This window comes from Crinia signifera, chromosome 12, assembly GCF_055691185.1.
Source record: "Crinia signifera chromosome 12, ASM5569118v1, whole genome shotgun sequence".
In the NCBI taxonomy this organism is placed as follows: domain Eukaryota; kingdom Metazoa; phylum Chordata; class Amphibia; order Anura; family Myobatrachidae; genus Crinia; species Crinia signifera.
The window spans coordinates 48,717,196-48,732,727 of record NC_139228.1 but is presented as its reverse complement, the minus strand read 5'-3'; the positions used below and the strand labels follow the sequence as shown (position 1 = coordinate 48,732,727).

Genomic DNA, 15,532 nt, shown 5'->3' with positions numbered 1-15,532 from the left:
CCACACTGTTTCGGCCCAATTCCAACTGCTTTTGGCAGCTAAACAGTATTGAGCCTCTTTAATAGTTTAACTTGAGACCACCTGCTTATATCATGTCCTGTAGGTATTTTTTTATTACCAACACATGATTTTTTTCAGTAAGCCAAAACAGTTAGGATATTTTTTTGTTAGCTTACCTGGTGATAGAAGTAGAAGAGGGCAAAAAAGTGCCTGTATCTTATATACAGCCATACCACATTGGACACTCCCAATCTCGTCTGATCTTGGAAGCTAAGCAGCGTTGGGCCTGGTTAGTACTTGGGCGGGAGACCACATGGGAACACCAGGTGCTGTAGGTTTTTTCCCATTACTGGCAAATTGTTTTTATTCTCTAGCTAATTAAATGGAAACTTTTTCTTTTTATTTCCAATATAGACATTTGGGAGAGGTCAAACAAACACAATAGCCATCACCTAAAAACTTACCACACTGTTTCGGCCCAATTCCAACTGATTTTGGCAGCTAAACAGTGTTGAGCCTCTTTAGTAGTTTAATTTGAGACCACCTGCTAATATTATGTCCTGTAGGTCTTTTTACATTACCAACACATGATTTTTTTCTGTAAGCCAATACAGTTAGGAAACTTTTTTATTAGCTTACCTGGTTATAGAAGTAGAAGAGGGCAAAAAAGTGCCTCTATCTCACCTACAGCCATACCAAATTGGACACGCCCAATCTCGTCTAATCTTGAAAGCTAAGCGGTGTTGGGCCTGGTTAGTACTTGGGTGGGAGACCTCATGGGAACACCAGGTGCTGTAGGTTTTTTCACATTACTGGCAAATTGTTTTTATTCTCTAGCTATTTAAATTGGAAACTTTTTCTTTTTATTGCCAATACAGACATTTGGGAGAGGTCAAACAGACACAATAGCCATCACCTAAAGACTTTCCACACTGTTTCAGCCCAATTCCAACTGCTTTTGGCAGCTAAACAGTATTGAGCCTCTTTAATAGTTTAACTTGAGACCACCTGCTTATATCATGTCCTGTAGGTATTTTTACATTACCAACACATGATTTTTTTCACTAAGCCAAAACAGTTAGGATATTTTTTTGTTAGCTTACCTGGTGATAGAAGTAGAAGAGGGCAAAAAAAGTGCCTGTATCTCACCTACAGCCATACCACATTGGACACGCCCGATCTCGTCTGATCTTGGAAGCTAAGCAGTGTTGGGCCTGGTTAGTACTTGGGTGGGAGACCAAATGGGAACACCAGGTGCTGTAGGTTTTTTCCCATTACTGGCAAATTGTTTTTATTCTCTAGCTAATTAAATGGAAACTTTTTCTTTTTATTTCCAATACAGACATTTGGGAGAGGTCAAACAAACACAATAGCCATCACCTAAAAACTTACCACACTGTTTCGGCCCAATTCCAACTGATTTTGGCAGCTAAACAGTGTTGAGCCTCTTTAGTAGTTTAATTTGAGACCACCTGCTAATATTATGTCCTGTAGGTCTTTTTACATTACCAACACATGATTTTTTTCTGTAAGCCAATACAGTTAGGAAACTTTTTTATTAGCTTACCTGGTTATAGAAGTAGAAGATTGCAAAAAAGTGCCTGTATCTCACCTACAGCAATACCACATTGGATACGCCCAATCTCATCTGATCTTGGAAGCTAAACAGGATTGGGGCTGGTTAGTACTTGGGTGGGAGACCACATTCGAACACCAGGTGCTGTAGGTTTTTTCCCATTACTGGCAAATTGTTTTTATTCTCTAGCTATTTAAATTATAAACATTTTCTTTTTATTGCCAATACAGACATTTGGGAGAGGCCAAACAGACACAATAGCCATAACATAAAGACTTACCACACGGTTTCGGCCCAATTCCAACTGCTTTTGGCAGCTAAACAGTGTTGAGCCTCTTTAGTAGTTTAATTTGAGACCAGCTGCTAATATTATGTACTGTAGGTCTTTTTACATTACCAACACATGATTTTTTTCACTAAGCCAATACAGTTAGGAAACTCTTTTATTAGCTTACCTGGTTATAGAAGTAGAAGAGGGCAAAAAAGTGCCTGTATCTCACCTACAGCCATACCACATTGGACATGCCCAATCTCGTCTGATCTTGGAAGCTAAGCAGAGTTGGGCCTGGTTAGTACTTGGGTGGGAGACCTCATGGGAACACCAGGTGCTGTAGGTTTTTTCACATTACTGACAAATTGTTTTTATTCTCTAGCTATTTAAATTGGAAACTTTTTCTTTTTATTGCCAATACAGACATTTGGGAGAGGTCAAACAGACACAATAGCCATCACCTAAAGACTTTCCACACTGTTTCGGCCCAATTCCAACTGCTTTTGGCAGCTAAACAGTGTTGAGCCTCTTTAGTAGTTTAACTTGAGACCACCTGCTTATATCATGTCCTGTAGGTATTTTTACATTACCAACACATGATTTTTTTCACTAAGCCAAAACAGTTAGGATATTTTTTTGTTAGCTTACCTGGTGATAGGTAGAAGAGGGCAAAAAAGTGCCTGTATCTCACCTACAGCCATACCACATTGGACACGCCCAATCTCGTCTGATTTTGGAAGCTAAGCAGTGTTGGGCCTGGTTAGTACTTGGGTGGGAGACCACATGGGAACACCAGGTGCTGTAGGTTTTTTCCCATTACTGGCAAATTGTTTTTATTCTCTAGCTATTTAAATTGGAAACTTTTTTTTATTGCCAGTACAGACATTTGGAAGAGGTCAAACAGACACAATAGCCATCACCTAAAGACTTACCACACTGTTTCGGCCCAATTCCAACTGCTTTTGGCAGCGAAACAGTGTTGAGCCTCTTTAGTAGTTAAATTTGAGACCACCTGCTAATATCATGTCCTGTAGGTCTTTTTACATTACCAACACATGATTTTATTCTGTAAGCCAAAACAGTTAGGAAACTTTTTTATTAGCTTACCTGGCTATAGAAGTAGAAGAGGGCAAAAAAGTGCCTATATCTCACCTACAGCCATACCACATTGGACATGCCCAATCTCGTCTGATCTTGGAAGCTAAGCAGTGTTGTGCCAGGTTAGTACTTGGGTGGGAGACCACATGGGAACACCAGGTGCTGTAGGTTTTTTTCCATTACTGGCAAATTGTTTTTATTCTCTAGCTATTTAAATTGGAAACTTTTTTTTATTGTCAGTACAGACATTTGGAAGAGGTCAAACAGACACAATAGCCATCACCTAAAAACTTACCACACTGTTTAGGCCCAATTGCAACTGCTTTTGGCAGCTAAACAGTGTTGAGCCTCTTTAGTAGTTTAATTTGAGACCACCTGCTAATATTATGTCCTGTAGGTATTTTTACATTAGCAACACATGATTTTTTTCACTAAGCCAATACAGTTAGGAAACTCTTTTATTAGCTTACCTGGTTATAGAAGTAGAAGAGGGCAAAAAAGTGCCTGTATCTCACCTACAGCCATACCACATTGGACACGCCCAATCTCATCTGATCTTGGAAGCTAAGCAGTGTTGGGCCTGGTTAGTACTTGGGTGGGAGACCACATGGGAACACCAGGTGCTGTAGGTTTTTTCCCATTACTGGCAAATTGTTTTTATTCTCTAGCTATTTAAATTGGAAACTTTTTTTTTATTGCCAGTACAGACATTTAGAAGAGGTCAAACAGACACAATAGCCATCACCTAAAAACTTACCACACTGTTTAGGCCCAAATCCAACTGCTTTTGGCAGCTAAACATTGTTGAGCCTCTTTAGTAGTTTAACTTGAGACCACCTGCTTATATCATGTCCTGTAGATATTTTTACATTACCAACACATGATTTTTTTCAGTAAGCCAAAACAGTTAGGATATTTTTTTGTTAGCTTACCTGGTGATAGAAGTAGAAGAGGGAAAAAAAGTGCCTGTATCTCACCTACAGCCATACCACATTGGACACGCCCAATCTCGTCGGATCTTGGAAGCTAAGCAGTGTTGGGCCTGGTTAGAACTTGGGTGGGAGACCACATGGGAACACCAGGAGCTGTAGGTTTCTTCCCATTACTGGCAAATTGTTTTTATTCTCTAGCTATTTAAATTGGAAACTTTTTTTTATTGCCAGTACAGACATTTGGAAGAGGTCAAACAGACACAATAGCCATCACCTAAAAACTTACCACACTGTTTAGGCTTTTGGCAGCTAAACAGTGTTGAGCCTCTTTAGTAGTTTAATTTGAGACCACCTGCTATTATCATGTCCTGTAGGTCTTTTTACATTACCAACACATGATTTTTTTCTGTAAGCCAATACAGTTAGGAAACTTTTTTATTAGCTTTCCTGGTTATAGAAGTAGAAGAGGGCAAAAAAGTAGCTGTATCTCACCTACAGCCATACCACATTGGACATGGCCAATCTCGTCTGATCTTGGAAGCTAAGCAGTGTTGAGCCTGGTTAGTACTTGGGTGGGAGACCGCATGGGAACACCAGGTGCCGTAGGTTTTTTCCCATTACTGGCAAATTGTTTTTATTCTCTAGCTATTTAAATTGGAAACTTTTTCTTTTTATTGACAATACAGACATTTGGGAGAGGTCAAACAGACACAATAGCCATCACCTAAAGACTTTCCATACTTTTCGGCCCAATTCCAACTGCTTTTGGCAGCTAAACAGTGTTGAGCCTCTTTAGTAGTTTAATTTGAGACCACCTGCTAATATTATGTCCTGTAGTTCTTTTTACATTACCAACACATGATTTTTTTTCACTAAGCCAATACAGTTAGGAAACTCTTTTATTAGCTTACCTGGTTATAGAAGTAGAAGAGGGCAAAAAAGTGCCTGTATCTCACCTACAGCCATACCACATTTGACACGCCCAATCTCGTCTGATCTTGGAAGCTAAGCAGTGTTGGGCCTGGTTAGTACTTGGGTGGGAGACCACATGGGAACACCAGGTGCTGTAGGTTTTTTTCCCATTACTGGCAAATTGTTTTTATTCTCTAGCTATTTAAATTGGATTTTTTTTTTTTTATTGCCAGTACAGACATTTGGAAGAGGTCAAACAGACATAATAGCCATCACCTAAAAACTTACCACACTGTTTAGGCCCAAATCCAACTGCTTTTGGCAGCTAAACAGTGTTGAGCCTCTTTAGTAGTTTAATTTGATACCACCTGCTATTATCATGTCCTGTAGGTCTTTTTACATTACCAACACATGATTTTTTTCTGTAAGCCAATACAGTTAGGAAACTTTTTTATTAGCTTACCTGGTTATAGAAGTAGAAGAGGGCAAAAAAGTGCCTGTATCTCACCTACAGCCATACCACATTGGACATGCCCAATCTCGTCTGATCTTGGAAGCTAAGCAGTGTTGGGCCTGGTTAGTACTTGGGTGGGAGACCTCATGGGAACACCAGGTGCTGTAGATTTTTTCCCATTACTGGCAAATTGTTTTTGTTCTCTAGCTATTTAAATTGGAAACTTTTTTTTTTTATTGCCAGTACAGACATTTGGGAGAGGTCAAACAGACACAATAGACATCACCTAAAGACTTTCCATACTTTTCGGCCCAATTCCAACTGCTTTTGGCAGCTAAACAGTGTTGAGCCTCTTTAGTAGTTTAACTTGAGACCACCTGCTCATATCATGTCCTGTAGGTATTTTTTTATTACCAACACATGATTTTTTTCAGTAAGCCAAAAAAGTTAGGATATTTTTTTGTTAGCTTACCTGGTGATAGAAGTAGAAGAGGGCAAAAAAGTGCCTGTATCTCACCTACAGCCATACCACATTGGACACGCCCAATCTCGTCTGATCTTGGAAGCTAAGCAGTGTTGGGCCTGGTTAGTACTTGGGTGAGAGACCACATGGGAACACCAGGTGCTGTAGGTTTTTTTCCCATTACTGCCAAATTGTTTTTATTCTCTAGCTAATTAAATGGAAACTTCTTATTTTTATTTCCAATACAGACATTTGGGAGAGGTCAAACAAACACAATAGCCATCACCTAAAAACTTACCACACTGTTTCGGCCCAATTCCAACTGCTTTTGGCAGCTAAACAGTGTTGAGCCTCTTTAGTAGTTTAATTTGAGACCACCTGCTAATATTATGTCCTGTAGGTCTTTTTACATTACCAACACATGATTTTTTTCTGTAAGCCAATACAGTTAGGAAACTTTTTTATTAGCTTACCTGGTTATAGAAGTAGAAGAGGGCAAAAAAGTGCCTCTATCTCACCTACAGCCATACCAAATTGGACACGCCCAATCTTGTCTAATCTTGAAAGCTAAGCAGTGTTGGGCCTGGTTAGTACTTGGGTGGGAGACCTCATGGGAACACCAGGTGCTGTAGGTTTTTTCACATTACTGGCAAATTGTTTTTATTTTCTAGCTATTTAAATTGGAAACTTTTTCTTTTTATTGGCAATACAGACATTTGGGAGAGGTCAAACAGACACAATAGCCATCACCTAAAGACTTTCCATACTGTTTCGGCCCAATTCCAACTGCTTTTGGCAGCTAAACAGTGTTGAGCCTCTTTAGTAGTTTAACTTGAGACCACCTGCTTATATCATGTCCTGTAGGTATTTTTACATTACCAACACATGATTTTTTTCACTAAGCCAAAACAGTTAGGATATTTTTTTGTTAGCTTACCTGGTGATAGAAGTAGAAGATTGCAAAAAAGTGCCTGTATCTCACCTACAGCCATACTACATTGGATACGCCCAATCTCATCTGATCTTGATAGCTAAACATTGTTGGGCCTGGTTAGTACTTGGGTGGGAGACCACATGGGAACACCAGGTGCTGTAGGTTTTTTCCTATTACTGGCAAATTGTTTTTATTCTCTAGCTATTTAAATTGGAAACTTTTTTTATTGCCAGTACAGACATTTGGAAGAGGTCAAACAGACACAATAGCCATCACCTAAAATCTTACCACACTGTTTAGGCAAAATTCCAACTGCTTTTGGCAGCTAAACAGTGTTGAGCCTCTTTAGTAGTTTAACTTGAGACCACCTGCTTATATCATGTCCTGTAGGTATTTTTACATTACCAACACATGATTTTTTTCAGTAAGCCAAAACAGTTAGGATATTTTTTTGTTAGCTTACCTGGTGATAGAAGTAGAAGAGGGAAAAAAAGTGCCTGTATCTCACCTACAGCCATACCACATTGGACACGCCCAATCTCGTCGGATCTTGGAAGCTAAGCAGTGTTGGGCCTGGTTAATACTTGGGTGGGAGACCACATGGGAACACCAGGTGCTGTAGGTTTCTTGACATTACTGGCAAATTGTTTTTATTCTCTAGCTATTTAAATTGGAAACTTTTTTTTATTGCCAGTACAGACATTTGGAAGAGGTCAAACAGACACAATAGCCATCACCTAAAAACTTACCACACTGTTTAGGCTTTTGGCAGCTAAACAGTGTTGAGCCTCTTTAGTAGTTTAATTTGAGACCACCTGCTATTATCATGTCCTGTAGGTCTTTTTACATTACCAACACATGATTTTTTTCTGTAAGCCAATACAGTTAGGAAACTTTTTTATTAGCTTTCCTGGTTATAGAAGTAGAAGAGGGCAAAAAAGTAGCTGTATCTCACCTACAGCCATACCACATTGGACATGCCCAATCTCGTCTGATCTTGGAAGCTAAGCAGTGTTGAGCCTGGTTAGTACTTGGGTGGGAGACCGCACGGGAACACCAGGTGCCGTAGGTTTTTTCCCATTACTGGCAAATTGTTTTTATTCTCTAGCTATTTAAATTGGAAACTTTTTCTTTTTATTGCCAATACAGACATTTGGGAGAGGTCAAACAGACACAATAGCCATCACCTAAAGACTTTCCATACTTTTCGGCCCAATTCCAACTGCTTTTGGCAGCTAAACAGTGTTGAGCCTCTTTAGTAGTTTAATTTGAGACCACCTGCTAATATTATGTCCTGTAGTTCTTTTTACATTACCAACACATGATTTTTTTTCACTAAGCCAATACAGTTAGGAAACTCTTTTATTAGCTTACCTGGTTATAGAAGTAGAAGAGGGCAAAAAAGTGCCTGTATCTCACCTACAGCCATACCACATTGGACACGCCCAATCTCGTCTGATCTTGGAAGCTAAGCAGTGTTGGGCCTGGTTAGTACTTGGGTGGGAGACCACATGGGAACACCAGGTGCTGTAGGTTTTTTCCCATTACTGGCAAATTGTTTTTATTCTCTAGCTATTTAAATTGGATTTTTTTTTTTTTATTGCCAGTACAGACATTTGGAAGAGGTCAAACAGACATAATAGCCATCACCTAAAAACTTACCACACTGTTTAGGCCCAAATCCAACTGCTTTTGGCAGCTAAACAGTGTTGAGCCTCTTTAGTAGTTTAATTTGAGACCACCTGCTAATATCATGTCCTGTAGGTCTTTTTACATTACCAACACATGATTTTTTTTCTGTAAGCCAATACAGTTAGGAAACTTTTTTATTAGCTTACCTGGTTATAGAAGTAGAAGAGGGGAAAAAAGTGCCGGTATCGCACCTACAGCCATACCACATTGGATTTGCCCAGTCTCGTCTGATCTTGGAAGCGAAGCAGTGTTGGGCCTGTTAGTATTTGGGTGGGAGACCACATGGGAACACCAGGTGCTGTAAGTTTTTTCCCATTACTGGCAAATTGTTTTTATTCTCTAGCTAATTAAATATGAACTTTTTCTTTTTATTTCCAATACAGACATTTGGGAAAGGTCAAACAAACACAATAGCCATCACCTAAAAACTTACCACACTGTTTAGGCCCAATTCCAACTGCTTTTGGCAGCTAAACAGTGTTGAGCCTCTTTAGTAGTTTAATTTGATACCACCTGCTATAATCATGTCCTGTAGGTCTTTTTACATTACCAACACATGATTTTTTTCTGTAAGCCAATACAGTTAGGAAACTTTTTTATTAGCTTACCTGGTTATAGAAGTAGAAGAGGGCAAAAAAGTGCCTGTATCTCACCTACAGCCATACCACATTGGACATGCCCAATCTCGTCTGATCTTGGAAGCTAAGCAGTGTTGGGCCTGGTTAGTACTTTGGTGGGAGACCTCATGGGAACACCAGGTGCTGTAGATTTTTTCCCATTACTGGCAAATTGTTTTTGTTCTCTAGCTATTTAAATTGGAAACTTTTTTTTTTTATTGCCAGTACAGACATTTGGGAGAGGTCAAACAGACACAATAGCCATCACCTAAAGACTTTCCATACTTTTCGGCCCAATTCCAACTGCTTTTGGCAGCTAAACAGTGTTGAGCCTCTTTAGTAGTTTAACTTGAGACCACCTGCTCATATCATGTCCTGTAGGTATTTTTTTATTACCAACACATGATTTTTTTCAGTAAGCCAAAACAGTTAGGATATTTTTTTGTTAGCTTACCTGGTGATAGAAGTAGAAGAGGGCAAAAAAGTGCCTGTATCTCACCTACAGCCATACCACATTGGACACGCCCAATCTCGTCTGATCTTGGAAGCTAAGCAATGTTGGGCCTGGTTAGTACTTGGGTGGGAGACCACATGGGAACACCAGGTGCTGTAGGTTTTTTTCCCATTACTGGCAAATTGTTTTTATTCTCCAGCTAATTAAATGGAAACTTCTTATTTTTATTTCCAATACAGACATTTGGGAGAGGTCAAACAAACACAATAGCCATCACCTAAAAACTTACCACACTGTTTCGGCCCAATTCCAACTGCTTTTGGCAGCTAAACAGTGTTGAGCCTCTTTAGTAGTTTAATTTGAGACCACCTGCTAATATTATGTCCTGTAGGTCTTTTTACATTACCAACACATGATTTTTTTCTGTAAGCCAATACAGTTAGGAAACTTTTTTATTAGCTTACCTGGTTATAGAAGTAGAAGAGGGCAAAAAAGTGCCTCTATCTCACCTACAGCCATACCAAATTGGACACGCCCAATCTTGTCTAATCTTGAAAGCTAAGCAGTGTTGGGCCTGGTTAGTACTTGGGTGGGAGACCTCATGGGAACACCAGGCGCTGTAGGTTTTTTCACATTACTGGCAAATTGTTTTTATTCTCTAGCTATTTAAATTGGAAACTTTTTCTTTTTATTGGCAATACAGACATTTGGGAGAGGTCAAACAGACACAATAGCCATCACCTAAAGACTTTCCATACTGTTTCGGCCCAATTCCAACTGCTTTTGGCAGCTAAACAGTGTTGAGCCTCTTTAGTAGTTTAACTTGAGACCACCTGCTTATATCATGTCCTGTAGGTATTTTTACATTACCAACACATGATTTTTTTCACTAAGCCAAAACAGTTAGGATATTTTTTTGTTAGCTTACCTGGTGATAGAAGTAGAAGAGGGCAAAAAAGTGCCTGTATCTCATCTACAGCCATACCACATTGGACACGCACAATCTCGTCTGATCTTGGAAGCTAAGCAGTGTTGGGCCTGGTTAGTACTTGGGTGGGATACCTCATGGGAACACCAGGTGCCATAGGTTTTTCACATTACTGGCAAATTGTTTTTATTCTCTAGCTATTTAAATTGGAAACTTTTTCTTTTTATTGCCAATACCGACATTTGGGAGAGGTCAAACAGACACAATAGCCATCACCTAAAGACTTTCCATACTTTTCGGCCCAATATCAACTGCTTTTGGCAGCTAAACAGTGTTGAGCCTCTTTAGTAGTTTAATTTGAGACCACCTGCTAATATTATGTCCTGTAGGTATTTTTTCATTACCAACACATGATTTTTTTCAGTAAGCCAATACAGTTAGGAAACTTTTTTATTAGCTTACCTGGTTATAGAAGTAGAAGATTGCAAAAAAGTGCCTGTATCTCACCTACAGCCATACTACATTGGATACGCCCAATCTCATCTGATCTTGATAGCTAAACATTGTTGGGCCTGGTTAGTACTTGGGTGGGAGACCACATGGGAACACCAGGTGCTGTAGGTTTTTTCCCATTACTGGAAAATTGTTTTTATTCTCTAGCTATTTAAATTGGAAACTTTTTCTTTTTATTGCCAATACAGACATTTGGGAGAGGTCAAACAGACACAATAGCCATCACCTAAAGACTTTCCATACTTTTCGGCCCAATTCCAACTGCTTTTGGCAGCTAAACAGTGTTGAGCCTCTTTAGTAGTTTAATTTGAGACCACCTGCTAATATTATGTCCTGTAGGTCTTTTTACATTACCAACACATGATATTTTTCAGTAAGCCAATACAGTTAGGAAAATTTTTTAATTAGTTTACCTGGTTATAGAAGTAGAAGATTGCAAAAAAGTGCCTGTATCTCACCTACAGCCATACTACATTGGATACGCCCAATCTCATCTGATCTTGATAGCTAAACATTGTTGGGCCTGGTTAGTACTTGGGTGGGAGACCACATGGGAACACCAGGTGCTGTAGGTTTTTTCCCATTACTGGCAAATTGTTTTTATTCTCTAGCTATTTAAATTGGAAACTTTTTTTATTGCCAGTACAGACATTTGGAAGAGGTCAAACAGACACAATAGCCATCACCTAAAATCTTACCACACTGTTTAGGCAAAATTCCAACTGCTTTTGGCAGCTAAACAGTGTTGAGCCTCTTTAGTAGTTTAACTTGAGACCACCTGCTTATATCATGTCCTGTAGGTATTTTTACATTACCAACACATGATTTTTTTCAGTAAGCCAAAACAGTTAGGATATTTTTTTGTTAGCTTACCTGGTGATAGAAGAAGAAGATGGCAAAAAAGTGCCTGTATCTCACCTACAGCCAAACCACATTGGACACGCCCAATCTCGTCTGATCTTAGAAGCTAAGCAGTGTTGGGCCTGGTTAGTACTTGGGTGGGAGACCACATGGGAACACCAGGTGCTGTAGTTTTTTTCCCATTACTGGCAAATTGTTTTTATTCTCTAGCTAATTAAATGGAAACTTTTTCTTTTAATTTCCAATACAGACATTTGGGAGAGGTCAAACAAACACAATAGCCATCACCTAAAAACTTACCACACTGTTTAGGCAAAATTCCAACTGCTTTTGGCAGCTAAACAGTGTTGAGCCTCTTTAGTAGTTTAACTTGAGACCACCTGCTTATATCATGTCCTGTAGGTATTTTTACATTACCAACACATGATTTTTTTCAGTAAGCCAAAACAGTTAGGATATTTTTTTGGGTACTTATGTATTATCTGGGCTCCCATGTTAAATGCACCCCATTTTTTCATACCCCTACTATCCAATTACGCATGGAGTTGATTCTATATAGTGTGGCGAGCGCAGCGAGCCACTGTGCCCGAAGCGTGGCGAGCGCAGCGAGCCCCGCAAGGGGATGCGGTCTCATAAGAAAAACGGGAGCCCAGATATTACATAAGTACCTTTTTTTGTTAGCTTACCTGGTGATAGAAGTAGAAGAGGGCAAAAAAGCGCCTGTACCTCACCTACAGCCATACCACATTGGACACGCCCAATCTCGTCTGATCTTGGAAGCTAAGCAGTGTTGGGCCTTGTTAGTACTTGGGTGGGAGACCACATGGGAACACCAGGTGCTGTAGGTTTTTTCCCATTACTGGCAAATTGTTTTTATTCTCTAGCTATTTAAATTGGAAACTTTTTCTTTTTATTGCCAATACAGACATTGGGAGAGGTCAAACAGACACAATAGTTATAACCTAAAGACTTACCACACGGTTTCGGCCCAATTCCAACTGCTTTTGGCAGCTAAACATTGTTGAGCCTCTTTAGTAGTTTAATTTGAGACCACCTGCTAATATTATGTCGTGTAGGTCTTTTTACATTACCAACACATGATTTTTTTCGGTAAGCCAATACAGTTAGGAAACTTTTTTATTAGCTTACCTGGTTATAGAAGTAGAAGAGTGCAAAAAAGTGCCTGCATCTCATCTACAGCCATACCACATTGGACATGCCCAATCTATTCTGCTCTTTGAAGCTAAGCATTGTTGGGCTTGGTTAGTACTTGGCTGGGAGACCACATGGGAACACCAGGTGCTGTAGGTTTTTTCCCATTACTGGCAAATTGTTTTTATTCTCTAGCTATTTAAATTGGAAACTTTTTTTTTTTATTGCCAGTACAGACATTTGGGAGAGGTCAAACAAACACAATAGCCATCACCTAAAAACTTACCACACTGTTTCGGCCCAATTCCAACTGATTTTGGCAGCTAAACAGTGTTGAGCCTCTTTAGTAGTTTAATTTGAGACCACCTGCTAATAATATTTCCTGTAGGTCTTTTTACATTACCAACACATGATTTTTTTCTGTAAGCCAATACAGTTAGGAAACTTTTTTATTAGCTTACCTGGTTATAGAAGTAGAAGAGGGCAAAAAAGTACCTGTATCTCACCTACAGCCATACTACATTGGACACGCCCAATCTCGTCTGATCTTGGCAGCTAAGCAGTGTTGGGCCTGGTTAGTACTTGGGTGGGAGACCACATGGGAACACCAGGTGCTGTAGGTTTTTTCCCATTACTGGCAAATTGTTTTTATTCTCTAGCTAATTAAATGGAAACTTTTTATTTTTATTTCCAATACAGACATTTGGGAGAGGTCAAACAAACACAATAGCCATCACCTAAAAACTTACCACACTGTTTCGGCCCAATTCCAACTGCTTTTGGCAGCTAAACAGTGTTGAGCCTCTTTAGTAGTTTAATTTGAGACCACCTGCTTATATCATGTCCTGTAGGTCTTTTTACATTATCAACACATGATTTTTTTCAGTAAGCCAAAACAGTTAGGAAACTTTTTTATTAGCTTACCTGGTTATAGAAGTAGAAGAGTGCAAAAAAGTGCCTGTATCTCACCTACAGTCATACCACATTGGATACGCCCAATCTCGTCTGATCTTGAAAGCTAAGCAGTGTTGGGCCTGGTTAGTACTTGGGTGGGAGACCTCATGGGAACACCAGGTGCTGTAGGTTTTTTCACATTACTGGCAAATTGTTTTTATTCTCTAGCTATTTAAATTGGAAACTTTTTCTTTTTATTGCCAATACAGACATTTGGGAGAGGTCAAACAGACACAATAGCCATCACCTAAAGACTTTCCACACTGTTTCGGCCCAATTCCAACTGCTTTTGGCAGCTAAACAGTGTTGAGCCTCTTTAGTAGTTTAACTTGAGACCACCTGCTTATATCATGTCCTGTAGGTATTTTTTCATTACCAACACATGATTTTTTCAGTAAGCCAAAACAGTTAGGATATTTTTTTGTTAGCTTACCTGGTGATAGAAGTAGAAGAGGGCAAAAAAGTGCCTGTATCTCACCTACAGCCATACCACATTGGACACGCCCAATCTCGTCTGATCTTGGAAGCTAAGCAGTGTTGGGCCCGGTTAGTACTTGGGTGGGAGACCACATGGGAACACCAGGTGCTGTAGGTTTTTTCCCATTACTGGCAAATTGTTTTTATTCTCTAGCTAATTAAATGGAAACTTTTTCTTTTTATTTCCAATATAGACATTTGGGAGAGGTCAAACAAACACAATAGCCATCACCTAAAAACTTACCACACTGTTTCGGCCCAATTCCAACTGATTTTGGCAGCTAAACAGTGTTGAGCCTCTTTAGTAGTTTAATTTGAGACCACCTGCTAATATTATTTCCTGTAGGTCTTTTTACATTACCAACACATGATTTTTTTCTGTAAGCCAATACAGTTAGGAAACTTTTTTATTAGCTTACCTAGTTATAGAAGTAGAAGAGGGCAAAAAAGTACCTGTATCTCACCTACAGCCATACCACATTGGACACGCCCAATCTCATCTGATCTTGGAAGCTAAGCAGTGTTGGGCCTGGTAAGTACTTGGGTGGGAGACCACATGGGAACACCAGGTGCTGTAGGTTTTTTCCCATTACTGGCAAATTGTTTTTATTCTCTAGCTAATTAAATGGAAACTTTTTATTTTTATTTCCAATACAGACATTTGGGAGAGGTCAAACAAACACAATAGCCATCACCTAAAAACTTACCACACTGTTTCGGCCCAATTCCAACTGCTTTTGGCAGCTAAACAGTGTTGAGCCTCTTTTGTAGTTTAATTTGAGACCACCTGCTAATATTATGTCCTGTAGGTCTTTTTACATTACCAACACATGATTTTTTTCAGTAAGCCAAAACAGTTAGGAAAAATTTTTATTAGCTTACCTGGTTATGGAAGTAGAAGAGGGCAAAAAAGTGCCTGTGTCTCATCTACAGCCATACCACATTGGACACACCCAATCTCGTCTGATCTTGGAAGCTAAGCAGTGTTGGGCCTGTTTAGTACTTAGTGGGAGACCACATGGGAACACCAGGTGCTGTAGGTTTTTCCCATTACTGGCAAATTGTTTTTATTCTCTAGCTATTTAAATTGGAAACTTTTTCTTTTTATTGCCAGTACAGACATTTGGAAGAGGTCAAACAGACACAATAGCTATCACCTAAAAACTTACCACACTGTTTAGGCCCAATTCCAACTGCTTTTGGCAGCTAAACAGTGTTGAGCCTCTTTAGTAGTTTAATTTGAG

The 15,532-nt window shown here is 39.4% G+C and overlaps 26 non-coding genes and 7 pseudogenes across 26 annotated transcripts; all 33 read left to right on the top strand.

Annotated features, from left to right (window-relative positions):
* Positions 1-219: 219 nt before the first annotated feature.
* LOC146051378 (5S ribosomal RNA) lies at positions 220-338 on the top strand. The gene has a single exon (XR_014466767.1). It is a non-coding gene; the product is annotated as a 5S ribosomal RNA (ribosomal RNA).
* A 344-nt stretch (positions 339-682) lies between these two features.
* Positions 683-801, top strand: LOC146051448 (5S ribosomal RNA). The gene has a single exon (XR_014466830.1). It is a non-coding gene; the product is annotated as a 5S ribosomal RNA (ribosomal RNA).
* Positions 802-1,147: 346 nt separating this feature from the next.
* LOC146051008 (5S ribosomal RNA) lies at positions 1,148-1,266 on the top strand. The gene has a single exon (XR_014466433.1). It is a non-coding gene; the product is annotated as a 5S ribosomal RNA (ribosomal RNA).
* Positions 1,267-1,610: 344 nt separating this feature from the next.
* On the top strand, positions 1,611-1,729 carry LOC146050782 (5S ribosomal RNA; annotated as a pseudogene).
* Positions 1,730-2,074: 345 nt separating this feature from the next.
* On the top strand, positions 2,075-2,193 carry LOC146051080 (5S ribosomal RNA). The gene has a single exon (XR_014466498.1). It is a non-coding gene; the product is annotated as a 5S ribosomal RNA (ribosomal RNA).
* Positions 2,194-2,536: 343 nt separating this feature from the next.
* Positions 2,537-2,655, top strand: LOC146051006 (5S ribosomal RNA). The gene has a single exon (XR_014466431.1). It is a non-coding gene; the product is annotated as a 5S ribosomal RNA (ribosomal RNA).
* Positions 2,656-2,997: 342 nt separating this feature from the next.
* On the top strand, positions 2,998-3,116 carry LOC146051219 (5S ribosomal RNA). Its single transcript, XR_014466623.1, has one exon. It is a non-coding gene; the product is annotated as a 5S ribosomal RNA (ribosomal RNA).
* Positions 3,117-3,458: 342 nt separating this feature from the next.
* Positions 3,459-3,577, top strand: LOC146051058 (5S ribosomal RNA). The gene has a single exon (XR_014466478.1). It is a non-coding gene; the product is annotated as a 5S ribosomal RNA (ribosomal RNA).
* Positions 3,578-3,920: 343 nt separating this feature from the next.
* LOC146051399 (5S ribosomal RNA) lies at positions 3,921-4,039 on the top strand. Its single transcript, XR_014466786.1, has one exon. It is a non-coding gene; the product is annotated as a 5S ribosomal RNA (ribosomal RNA).
* A 328-nt stretch (positions 4,040-4,367) lies between these two features.
* Positions 4,368-4,486, top strand: LOC146051483 (5S ribosomal RNA; annotated as a pseudogene).
* A 345-nt stretch (positions 4,487-4,831) lies between these two features.
* On the top strand, positions 4,832-4,950 carry LOC146050912 (5S ribosomal RNA). The gene has a single exon (XR_014466381.1). It is a non-coding gene; the product is annotated as a 5S ribosomal RNA (ribosomal RNA).
* A 345-nt stretch (positions 4,951-5,295) lies between these two features.
* On the top strand, positions 5,296-5,414 carry LOC146051085 (5S ribosomal RNA). The gene has a single exon (XR_014466502.1). It is a non-coding gene; the product is annotated as a 5S ribosomal RNA (ribosomal RNA).
* A 344-nt stretch (positions 5,415-5,758) lies between these two features.
* Positions 5,759-5,877, top strand: LOC146051086 (5S ribosomal RNA). The gene has a single exon (XR_014466503.1). It is a non-coding gene; the product is annotated as a 5S ribosomal RNA (ribosomal RNA).
* Positions 5,878-6,222: 345 nt separating this feature from the next.
* LOC146050732 (5S ribosomal RNA) lies at positions 6,223-6,341 on the top strand (annotated as a pseudogene).
* Positions 6,342-6,686: 345 nt separating this feature from the next.
* LOC146051294 (5S ribosomal RNA) lies at positions 6,687-6,805 on the top strand. The gene has a single exon (XR_014466691.1). It is a non-coding gene; the product is annotated as a 5S ribosomal RNA (ribosomal RNA).
* A 341-nt stretch (positions 6,806-7,146) lies between these two features.
* LOC146051119 (5S ribosomal RNA) lies at positions 7,147-7,265 on the top strand. Its single transcript, XR_014466533.1, has one exon. It is a non-coding gene; the product is annotated as a 5S ribosomal RNA (ribosomal RNA).
* Positions 7,266-7,593: 328 nt separating this feature from the next.
* LOC146051417 (5S ribosomal RNA) lies at positions 7,594-7,712 on the top strand. Its single transcript, XR_014466802.1, has one exon. It is a non-coding gene; the product is annotated as a 5S ribosomal RNA (ribosomal RNA).
* Positions 7,713-8,057: 345 nt separating this feature from the next.
* Positions 8,058-8,176, top strand: LOC146051150 (5S ribosomal RNA). Its single transcript, XR_014466561.1, has one exon. It is a non-coding gene; the product is annotated as a 5S ribosomal RNA (ribosomal RNA).
* A 345-nt stretch (positions 8,177-8,521) lies between these two features.
* LOC146050787 (5S ribosomal RNA) lies at positions 8,522-8,639 on the top strand (annotated as a pseudogene).
* Positions 8,640-8,983: 344 nt separating this feature from the next.
* On the top strand, positions 8,984-9,102 carry LOC146051121 (5S ribosomal RNA). Its single transcript, XR_014466535.1, has one exon. It is a non-coding gene; the product is annotated as a 5S ribosomal RNA (ribosomal RNA).
* A 344-nt stretch (positions 9,103-9,446) lies between these two features.
* On the top strand, positions 9,447-9,565 carry LOC146050723 (5S ribosomal RNA). Its single transcript, XR_014466351.1, has one exon. It is a non-coding gene; the product is annotated as a 5S ribosomal RNA (ribosomal RNA).
* Positions 9,566-9,910: 345 nt separating this feature from the next.
* Positions 9,911-10,029, top strand: LOC146050763 (5S ribosomal RNA; annotated as a pseudogene).
* A 345-nt stretch (positions 10,030-10,374) lies between these two features.
* Positions 10,375-10,493, top strand: LOC146051475 (5S ribosomal RNA; annotated as a pseudogene).
* A 343-nt stretch (positions 10,494-10,836) lies between these two features.
* Positions 10,837-10,955, top strand: LOC146051293 (5S ribosomal RNA). Its single transcript, XR_014466690.1, has one exon. It is a non-coding gene; the product is annotated as a 5S ribosomal RNA (ribosomal RNA).
* Positions 10,956-11,300: 345 nt separating this feature from the next.
* LOC146051291 (5S ribosomal RNA) lies at positions 11,301-11,419 on the top strand. Its single transcript, XR_014466689.1, has one exon. It is a non-coding gene; the product is annotated as a 5S ribosomal RNA (ribosomal RNA).
* A 341-nt stretch (positions 11,420-11,760) lies between these two features.
* Positions 11,761-11,879, top strand: LOC146051317 (5S ribosomal RNA). Its single transcript, XR_014466712.1, has one exon. It is a non-coding gene; the product is annotated as a 5S ribosomal RNA (ribosomal RNA).
* A 555-nt stretch (positions 11,880-12,434) lies between these two features.
* Positions 12,435-12,553, top strand: LOC146051109 (5S ribosomal RNA). The gene has a single exon (XR_014466524.1). It is a non-coding gene; the product is annotated as a 5S ribosomal RNA (ribosomal RNA).
* A 344-nt stretch (positions 12,554-12,897) lies between these two features.
* Positions 12,898-13,016, top strand: LOC146050792 (5S ribosomal RNA; annotated as a pseudogene).
* Positions 13,017-13,361: 345 nt separating this feature from the next.
* On the top strand, positions 13,362-13,480 carry LOC146051044 (5S ribosomal RNA). The gene has a single exon (XR_014466465.1). It is a non-coding gene; the product is annotated as a 5S ribosomal RNA (ribosomal RNA).
* A 344-nt stretch (positions 13,481-13,824) lies between these two features.
* LOC146051005 (5S ribosomal RNA) lies at positions 13,825-13,943 on the top strand. Its single transcript, XR_014466430.1, has one exon. It is a non-coding gene; the product is annotated as a 5S ribosomal RNA (ribosomal RNA).
* Positions 13,944-14,287: 344 nt separating this feature from the next.
* Positions 14,288-14,406, top strand: LOC146051445 (5S ribosomal RNA). The gene has a single exon (XR_014466828.1). It is a non-coding gene; the product is annotated as a 5S ribosomal RNA (ribosomal RNA).
* A 344-nt stretch (positions 14,407-14,750) lies between these two features.
* LOC146051346 (5S ribosomal RNA) lies at positions 14,751-14,869 on the top strand. Its single transcript, XR_014466739.1, has one exon. It is a non-coding gene; the product is annotated as a 5S ribosomal RNA (ribosomal RNA).
* Positions 14,870-15,213: 344 nt separating this feature from the next.
* LOC146051232 (5S ribosomal RNA) lies at positions 15,214-15,331 on the top strand. Its single transcript, XR_014466635.1, has one exon. It is a non-coding gene; the product is annotated as a 5S ribosomal RNA (ribosomal RNA).
* The last annotated feature ends 201 nt before the right edge of the window (positions 15,332-15,532 follow it).